Here is a 9,720-nt window from a genome sequence, read left to right on the forward strand (position 1 = left end):
TGCTGCACCTGCTTCAGCACCACCCCCATCCCCTCCACCACCTCCCCAAGGGCCTGAAGAGGGGAACAGGAGTGAGGATGCAGAGGAGGAAGAAGAGGATGATGAGAATGAGGTAGAGGAAATCCCTACTACCCGCACTAGGTGTGAGTCTTGGGTGTGGCGGTTATTTACCATTCATGGGAATGGTCCTAAGGCTTGTGCGAACCGTGTTACCTTCAATGAGTGCAAAATTATACTCAGTCGCGGGAAGCATGGTAAGTACAGCTTTGGGACCACTACTATGAAGCGATACCTGAGGTCATTTCACTCTGGGGCTATTCGCAGGGTTGTACCTTGCAAAGAACGTAGCACGTTGATTTCCTCTACTTCATCCTCTGTTTCTGATCCTGTCACCACAAGGACCACCTCTGTGGGACAGCGTCTTCCTCAAGCTGCCTCACAGGCCATACAGAATGCTGATGACCCTTAGATTTCGAGGGTCACAGTTGTATGGATGTACTGTGACTCAGTACTCTGCAGGGGGGAGCAACTTCGTAGTGCTTTTGAGACTATCGTCTCAGAGCACGAGAAGATCTGCTCACTACCCAAATAAAACCCACCCTACATCTTCCTCTCTCAGCTCGCCCTTTCTTATCCCTGTGGTTGGTGTCCCCCCCTTTACCTTCCTTTCCCCTCCTCTCTGAGTGTGTCATGTATAAAAAACAAAAAAAAATACAAAATAACAAAAATCCAAAAAAAAATAAGGCTCTTTTCAGGGTTAAAAATAGAAGTGAAAATTGCTACCCTATCACAAACATTGCAATTTTCTCTGGGAGGAAGTGGTGGCTCTGAAAACAGCCTTTGGGAGGTGTTTGTAAGTCAAAAATTATAAATGCATAACACCTACTTCAAAATGGATGTTGTAATTCCAAAAAAGGTCGCAATGCATTTTGAACATTTCTCAGAAAAATCTGATTGCCACCATAAGTAAGAGGGACTTCATCTCTGCGGAAAATGTTTGTACTACGAAACAGAATATTTTCATTGTGAAAAGGAGACATGCCAAAATCTTTTAGAAAGACACAAACAGCTTTATTAACATTGCGCCTTGCTTTTTCCATTTGTGGACCAAATGAAGAAGAACAAAGCCACATTTGTCTCTGCGCAATCCGTGAAAATATCACTTGAGAATTAGGAAACATGTCCATAACCTTCCCAAGTTCTTCTTTCATAGCAAATTGCAAATAAATTCCAGTCACATGTCCTAAACTGTTCCCTCCACAATGAATTACAATTATGTCTGCATGTTGCTCTGTCTCCAAAGTAGCACAGAGAGGTAGCAAGTCCAACCACTTCATTCCACGTACTCCATGCCAGTGTACTTCCACATGTGGGAATCCAAGATCTACAGCTACTCCACAGCTTTCTGCATGCACCTTCAACCAATATATCGATGAATCTCCCAAAATCCATACAATCTTTTTCCTAAAACACACAGACATAGCTATCTGTTGTTCTCTCAGCAAAAACAGTATATGAGAAACTCTCTTCTGGCACAACACACCCACTAAACGTTCCTGACCAATCCCTTTCAGTACTCATTCTCATTTGCATGACTTCTGAACCCAAAAATCCCCGGATGTAACTCCCGATGTCCGCCAACTACCGCCATGTCCGCGGACATATCGTAACAGGAACAGCCCTTCTACCATTTCCACTTCACTCTCTCTGCCATTCCCTCATTGGATGTAACTAAGATATCACATGACCATGCACCAATCACATTCAAGACCTCTACATCTAACTGCATCATCATCGATCAGTACTACAAATGTACTGTGAATCTCTCTGAGTACAAGTGTCATATCATTGGCAAGCACCATCTACCAGAAATACTGTACAAGTATCCAAGATTTCTACTTGCAGCTCCATGCATATCCATATGCATGAACACAAACTTCAGGTATGCATATTTTCTGTACAGTAGATGAACACATTTTCAAACAGACTTTTAGCTTGTGTAATCTGTAAAATGAATTTACTGTATTTTTTCAATTTCCTAAAATCAACTATCACTTTTAAACCTTTATACTATTTACTTTCTTTATACACACACACTCAAATCATGTTCATTTTTTAAATGAAATATATAGACTACATATATTCAAACAAAATTGAATGCAAGTACATCTATGTTCAAATCTTTAAAAAAATACTTATACAATTTGATTTTTTTTGTTTTTATTATATGTTTACTTAATTACTTTAATTTAGACATGACATTGGGGTGCTATTACCTAGAACAGCTTAGTTACAGAAATAGTGGTATTCACTGGTATATTATAAATTTCACAAGACATAGTAAAGATATTTATTTTGCTACAGTCATTCAATACAATTTGTTCATTAAGAACATATCATATGTACTGAACTGATGCAATGTATCTTATGTAAATAAATTAGTTTAATGGTTTTGAAGAAGGCGCTGAGGATTTCAATTAAAAAAAATCAATATCTAAATTAAAAACAGCGCTATGTACAAACAAAATTACTAATTTGAATCTTTTACAATTGCAGTGAAGACCAGTCTCCTGAAAAGAAGCAGCCGAATTCGAAGAGCAAAGAAGAACTAAGAAGTTACCTGTTAATTTAAGAAAAAAAGTAAGTAGAATATCATCATAATATTTGTATTATTACTCAAACATACTGTAAAGTTAATACAAGCTATGTCTGCCTAAAAATAGAGATTGTGTACCATTTTGTCCAAAAATCTCCATGTCTTAAACAGCGATTTACAGCCAGAATGGCCCACAAATTCCTATTTTTGGACACACAAATTACCCAACTGAATCGCTACAATTTTCATTTTATAGAACAAACAACTGTTTTAATTGTACACATTAGATTTACTATTTGTACTTTTCCACACCACTAGCTTACTTTTTTTGTCATCTGAACCCCAGTTTAGTAACACATAAATTCGAGAATACCTATCCCTACTAGTTGTAGTTCCCAATGAACAATCACACACCATTACATACATCTTTATCATCTTACTCAAACACTCATGCACACAGCACACATACATTGCAGAACACCCCAACCCATACCTTCTTTATTTTTTTCAACAGACCCTAAAGAATGCCTACCAAAAGTCAAGTCCGTAGAAAGCAACGCAGAAGTAGAGCAAATGAAAATAAAAGTGTCCAAATTACAGGACCTACTTGTAAAACCACTTTCCATGATATCAAAAGAATATCAATACATCATTCAACTATAGGAAATCTAGTCTATAAACTGTGCTATGCTAAATGTCCTGCTTTAGCACTAGCAAATTTAAATAACATCCTTCTACATGGTACAGCAAAAGACCTACTTGAAGAAATTGACTATATCGAGAAAAAATATTTTGGAAGTGAAAGCCATTTACAGAATGAAATAGCTTTAAACCAATTAAGCAACAATTCTACACATGGCAACCTTTTGCTAAACACATACAAAAAAGAAATACTAAAATTTAAAAGTACATCGGCTGAAGTACCAAACCATGTATGTGTATGTTGCCGTAGAACTTTTTATAAAAGGAACACAAAAACTGTAGACCTATCATACAAAATAGAAGACAATGAAGATTCTAAATGGTTTGAATTAGCTCTCTACCTTGTAGCAGAAAACAAATACGAAATAACTGAGCCCTTGATACTTTGCAGTTACTGCACTACAAAACTATCACAAATAATTTGGAATTATACCCAGTACCAAAACCCCTACAACAACTTCATTTATATGAGAGCATCATAATTCAAACAGTGCACCCATTTCAAGCAATAATACGCCTTCAACCAAAACCAGCAAAATTACCTCCCTCTTAATTGGTAAAAGGCATTTGTGGAAAAGTAGTTTATTTACCATCAGAGCTAAAAGAAAATGTGCATACTCTAGGAGTGCAACGTCCAATGCAGCAATCTTTAATTATCTTAGTAAATGGAGTACCTACAAAAGACAAAAAAATATGGCAACAGCTGGTAGATTTACATAAAGTTAGAAAAGCCTTCCAATATCTTAAATAGAATAATGAATATTACAAAGAAATTAATATTGAAGAAAACTTGAAAGATACAACTGAAATAATTCAAGAAACACAAGAAGCTGATCAATTTGAGCTACTAGATCCTGCTACAATATCAAATACTTTAGACCATTATACAATTCATCCTTTGCACTCTAATGACACCATAGAAGATGTACTGGAAACGTACCAAATGTGTCAAACAAAAGGATCGCCAATCAGCATATGGGAAAAAAGTATAGAAGCAGATGCTTTTCCTCTACTCTTTCCTACTGGCAAAGGAGGAAGGTATGATAATAGACCTATTCAAATATATCTTCAGAATACCTCTCTTTACGGATGTATTCTGAAGATCCCAGATTTAGACAAAAGTGACCTAGCAACTTTATGTTACGGAGTTGCACACATATTAAAATCAGGTTCAAAATATGACAGCTACACAATTATTAGAAAAAGTGCAACAAAAGGATGAGGTTTTACAATCAAATATTACAAATCTATTAGCAAATATGCGTGTACTAAAGAGTACTGGTTTCGACGTCATGGAGATGTACGTATTATGATCAGAAACCTTGGCCCACCCACTTGGTTTGTTACATTAAGTTGTGCAGAATATGCATGGGAAGATTTACATGATTTCCTACGCATATCAAATAAAAACAAAACAAACATAGATATACTAACACCTGGAGAAATTTGTTCTTTGGATCCTGTTAATGTTTCAAGATATTTTCACCATCGCTTCATTGCTATGGTACATTGTATTTGTATTAAAACTGCTCCTCCCCTTGGAGAAGTGCAACACTTATTTTGGAGAAAAGAATACCAAGCCAGAGGAGCACCACATGTCCACATGCTTTTATGGATTAAAGATGCTCCTAAATTTTGTCAAGACCGTGATGACACTGTTTTACAGTTTATTGAAAAATATGTCACTTGTGAAATTCCATCAGAAGCCACAAATAATGATCTTCATGCACACATTTTTACAATTTCAAAGACAAAAATGTGGAAAATATTGTCGTCGCAAATACAAAAACAAAGGGAAATACTACACCAAATGCCGATTTGGTTTCCCTAGACCAGTTACAAATACAGGTCAAGTGAACAACCTCATGACTTCAGTTAGTCATAGTGTTAAAGGTAAGTCACCTAAAAATACATATTACATAAAAAGAAAAGAAGAAGAAAAATATATCAATGATTATAATGCAAACATTGCCCACTTATGGAATGCAAACATAGATGTGCAATACATTGCAGAAAATTCTACTGCAGTTGCACGATATGTCACAGCATACTTAACTAAAACAGAAAAGACAGAGCTCCAAGACCTCTGGAATGACCTGTCATCAGATAAAACAGTGTCTCAGAAATTATACAGCTTGGGCATAAAAATGCTCACCCATAGAGAATGTGGTGCATTGTATGGTAAATTTGAAAATATAGTATGGCTAAGTCTTGTTCCAGCTATATCTAGAAAAAGAGTTCAAAAATCATATGAAGATATAGAAACAATAACCAAATGTGATCCCAACAGCCAAAACATTTTAAAAACAATTTATTGGACACATGCTACCCAAACAGAAGTAATACTTTGGAAAACATGTGTCTATATCACATAGCCCAAAACTACACATACAAAAATAATATGAAACCTGATGAAAAAAAAGGTAAATATAGAGTGCCAAACTGTGAAGGCAGCTTAGTTAAAGTCACTGAACCAAATTTAATTAATCATATCAAATTGTCATTAAAGACTCCTCAACATAAAGACGTATATTACATGTCCCTGCTACAACTCTTCAAACCATGGAGAAAAGAAGAACAAATACTAGATAACTATGACTCATATGAGGATGCTTTCAAAGCAAAAGAAAGCACTATAACTGATGTAATCTTAACACAGTACAAAACAATGTTGCATAATGAACAGCAACACGAAGAAGAACTCCAAGCCCAACTAGATAAGGACACTCCTGACAGTAGTCAACCTTCTGTAACAGGAAGCCAAGAACCTCTGGGAGAACCACTAATAATACATGAGGCAGAATTAGCTATGATGGAAGTAGAAAACACCATGTGTCAGTATGAAGATAAAGAAGACTTAACTATACTACAATGAAAACTAAACAATGAGCAACGTAGCATTTTTCAAGAAGTAACAAAACAAATTGCACATGGTGTAAAACATGAAATTAAAGAATGTTCCTGCCATAATTATAAACCTATACTACTGTACGTCAGTGGTGAAGCTGGTTCTGGCAAAACATTCCTAATCAAAATCATTAGTAAGTTCCTTCAACAATTGACAAACAACAAACTGTCAGCTGTTGTCACTGCCCCCACAGGTTTAGCTGCCTACAACATAGGTGGTGTTACATTACACCGATTACTACTATTACCAGTGGAACACCAGAACAAATTAGACTATTACAAACTTTCTGCAGAAGCTGCAATGGAACTACGCAGAGTATTGAAACAAACGAAAATGCTACTAATAGATGAAGTGAGCATGGTCTCCAACCTGATGTTAGTTTTGATTCACTTCAGATTACAAGAAGTACTCAAAACAGACTATGAAGAGCTCTTTTCAGGAAAACACATTATTGTTTTTGGAGATATGCTTCAATTAACACCAATAAAAGGTGAGCCTATTTTTAAAACATTAGGACACAAACTCTGCCGTACAACTGTTGGCAGCATTGGAAATGTCAACCTTTGGCAACATTTCCAATACAGAGAATTAACAGAAAACATGCGGCAATCTGCAGATCTCACTTATGCCAACATTTTAAAAAGTATCAGAGTTGGTATACTTTCTAAAGAAGCAGAAGCAATATTGAAAACCCAGCACATTAAAGCACTTTATGGTGATAATGCATGTGCTACAGATGTTATGGAATAATTAGCCCACAAAAATGTCAATTGTATGGCCTTAATGCCAACTCTTGCAAGCTGTTTTAAATTCAATGAAATCGTGCTAAGTAAAGAAATGCAACCAATCATGCAAATTAGCGCCACAGACAAACTAGATGTACATGGTATGACACTACCCATGTGTGACCAAGTTACAACAAGACTAAATAGTTTAGAAAAATCAATCTCCAACACAGCAGGCTTAGAAAAGATATTAAAATTATCCTTAAATTGCAGAGTAATGCTTAAACGTATCCTTGACGTGGACCAAGGACTAGTTAATGGAGCACTGGGTACAGTTGTTGGCTTTCAAACAAACCCACGCGACAACAACATTCAGTTTGTCAATATACTCTTTGAGAAACTTTCAGAAGTAAAAAGGATAGGACGCTCAACAGCTATATCCCTTCTCTTCAAAGATATGTATGTACGCAGAGAACAATTTTCTCTAACTCTTGCATACGCAGTCACGATTCATAAATCACAAGGTCTTACCCTAGACAAAGCAATGATAGATATTGGTAACACAGTCTTTAAAGAAGGCATGAGCTACGTAGCACTATCACGCTTACGTACACTTGAGGGCCTATTTCTAATCAACTTTGATGCAAGTAAAATAAACGCTGATATTCCTTGCATTTTAGAATACAATAGACTTCACTCACTATACACCCCCCACCTAAACACATATTCTGTTCCACAAAAAGTAAAACGTTATAAAAGAAAAATAAATCAAACAGAAATGCAACAGGATGTCACTGCAAATCCTCCAAAGAGAGTAAAATAAACTAATACTTCATCAATTACCACAAGCAAAAAAGAATCAATTAGGGAAAGTAAACCAGGTACTTCATTAAAGAAGGAAGACAAACTCCAAAAAAAGCAGTTAGATACAGAACTACATGGACCATTTAAATTCACAAATATAGTTGGTGTAAATTGCTACGCAAATGTAGCAATGAATATTCTATTTCAATTAAAACCAATTGTTGACAACATTTATTTACACAGTACAGACCCATTGTGTTTGCAAATGTTAGTACTTAACAGAAATTCAGCAAATAATCCTGACAACACGTATAGTGTTTATGGAATAAGACAACAATTGGACTACTGTGCTGGAATGGTGAAATTCACTATAAACTCACAGGAACATCCACAAGAATTTCTAATGTACTCACTACAAGTACTGGAAAACAAAAACATACCTATAAATGAAATCTTTCAGATTTCATACATGTGGAAACATACATGCACTCTTTGCAACAATGTGACACAAGAAGAAATCCCCAATGAACGCTTCATATATGTATCAATACCAAATTGTGAATCCTTCCATTTCAGCGACTTGTACAACATGCAAACCATGGTAGATTATGCTCTACCTGCAATTCCGATAATCGCTCCACGTTAGTAATACAAACACATAGTAAATACATAATACTAATGCTTCTATGTTACAATGCAGATGGTACCATAAACAACTGCAAGCTTACTGGATTCACACTTGGTCAAATATCACTTGGTAAGAAAACCTTCACAACAATAGGTATAATCTACCACGCAGGAGCCACAACCAATTCAGGGCACTACACTGCATATATAAAAAAGAAATGTGGATGGTTTGAATGTAATGATAGTACCATTACTCTAAAGCAGAGATTACCAGCAAATCTTACAAACGCTTATTTGTTGTTCTTAAAACCAAAATTTGATAACTAAACTGTATTTAAACCCTAATTAAACTTATGTTAAAAAATATAAACTGTTAGAATACTCCAAAAGCTATCTAACTGCTCAAAGATTCTACAACAACTAATCAGATAAACGAATACCACTAAATTAGACCAAAAAATACACAGTTAGAATACGCCAATTGGTATCTAACTGTCCCAAAATGTAACAATATCCAAATAGATAAATCAATACCACTAAAATATATCAAAAAAATAGACAGTTAGAATACGCCAATTGGTATCTAACTGCTCCACAATTTTATAATATCCAAACAAATAAATAATATGTTACTGCTCCAAAAAAATGCAACAAGCCAAAGTATAAAGCATTAGCCAGAAACAACAAGTGAACACTGAAAACAAACAAATAAACTGTAGCATAACAGAAAAAGTTGTTTTTTTAATCCAACATAGATTTCTTTTCTCCCACAGACCCAATGATTTTAGCAACAAACACAGAAACTGAGCAAATTGCACAGTACTCTGATTTCTAATCTACTAAATATGAGGGTCCACAAAAAAAAGTATGTTGATTATACAATGTAATAAGTCATTACAAAATACTAAAACTAACATGCTATTTTCTTTTATCACAGAAATTAACAAGAAATACATGTACTCATGTACAGCATATCACATCCATAGTATCTAAAACCTTTGTTCCTTATACATTTGTTTTTCACCCAAAGTTATAAGCAAATATGAATGTGATATTCTGCAGAGGTTGTGGTCAGGGCATAGAGTCTTGGGTGCATTGCCAAATGGCCATGCACCCAAGACTCTATGCCCTGGACACAACCACCGCAGCATATCACATCCATAGAGTCAAACATGTCAACTATGGTCTATGGAAACGCGGACATTATGAGTGTTCTTAGAACACTTTCAACTTGACAACGAACAATACAGACAGTGTCCTCAGAACACCCCCATTTCGTTTATTTGCGAACATTTCAGGACACCGCGAGTGTTCTAAGAACACATTCAACTTGCCATCGAACAATGCGGACTATGCCT

Source organism: Ambystoma mexicanum, chromosome 8 (assembly GCF_040938575.1).
Source record: "Ambystoma mexicanum isolate Mex_15411 chromosome 8, UKY_AmexF1_1, whole genome shotgun sequence".
NCBI classification, from domain to species: Eukaryota; Metazoa; Chordata; class Amphibia; order Caudata; family Ambystomatidae; genus Ambystoma; species Ambystoma mexicanum.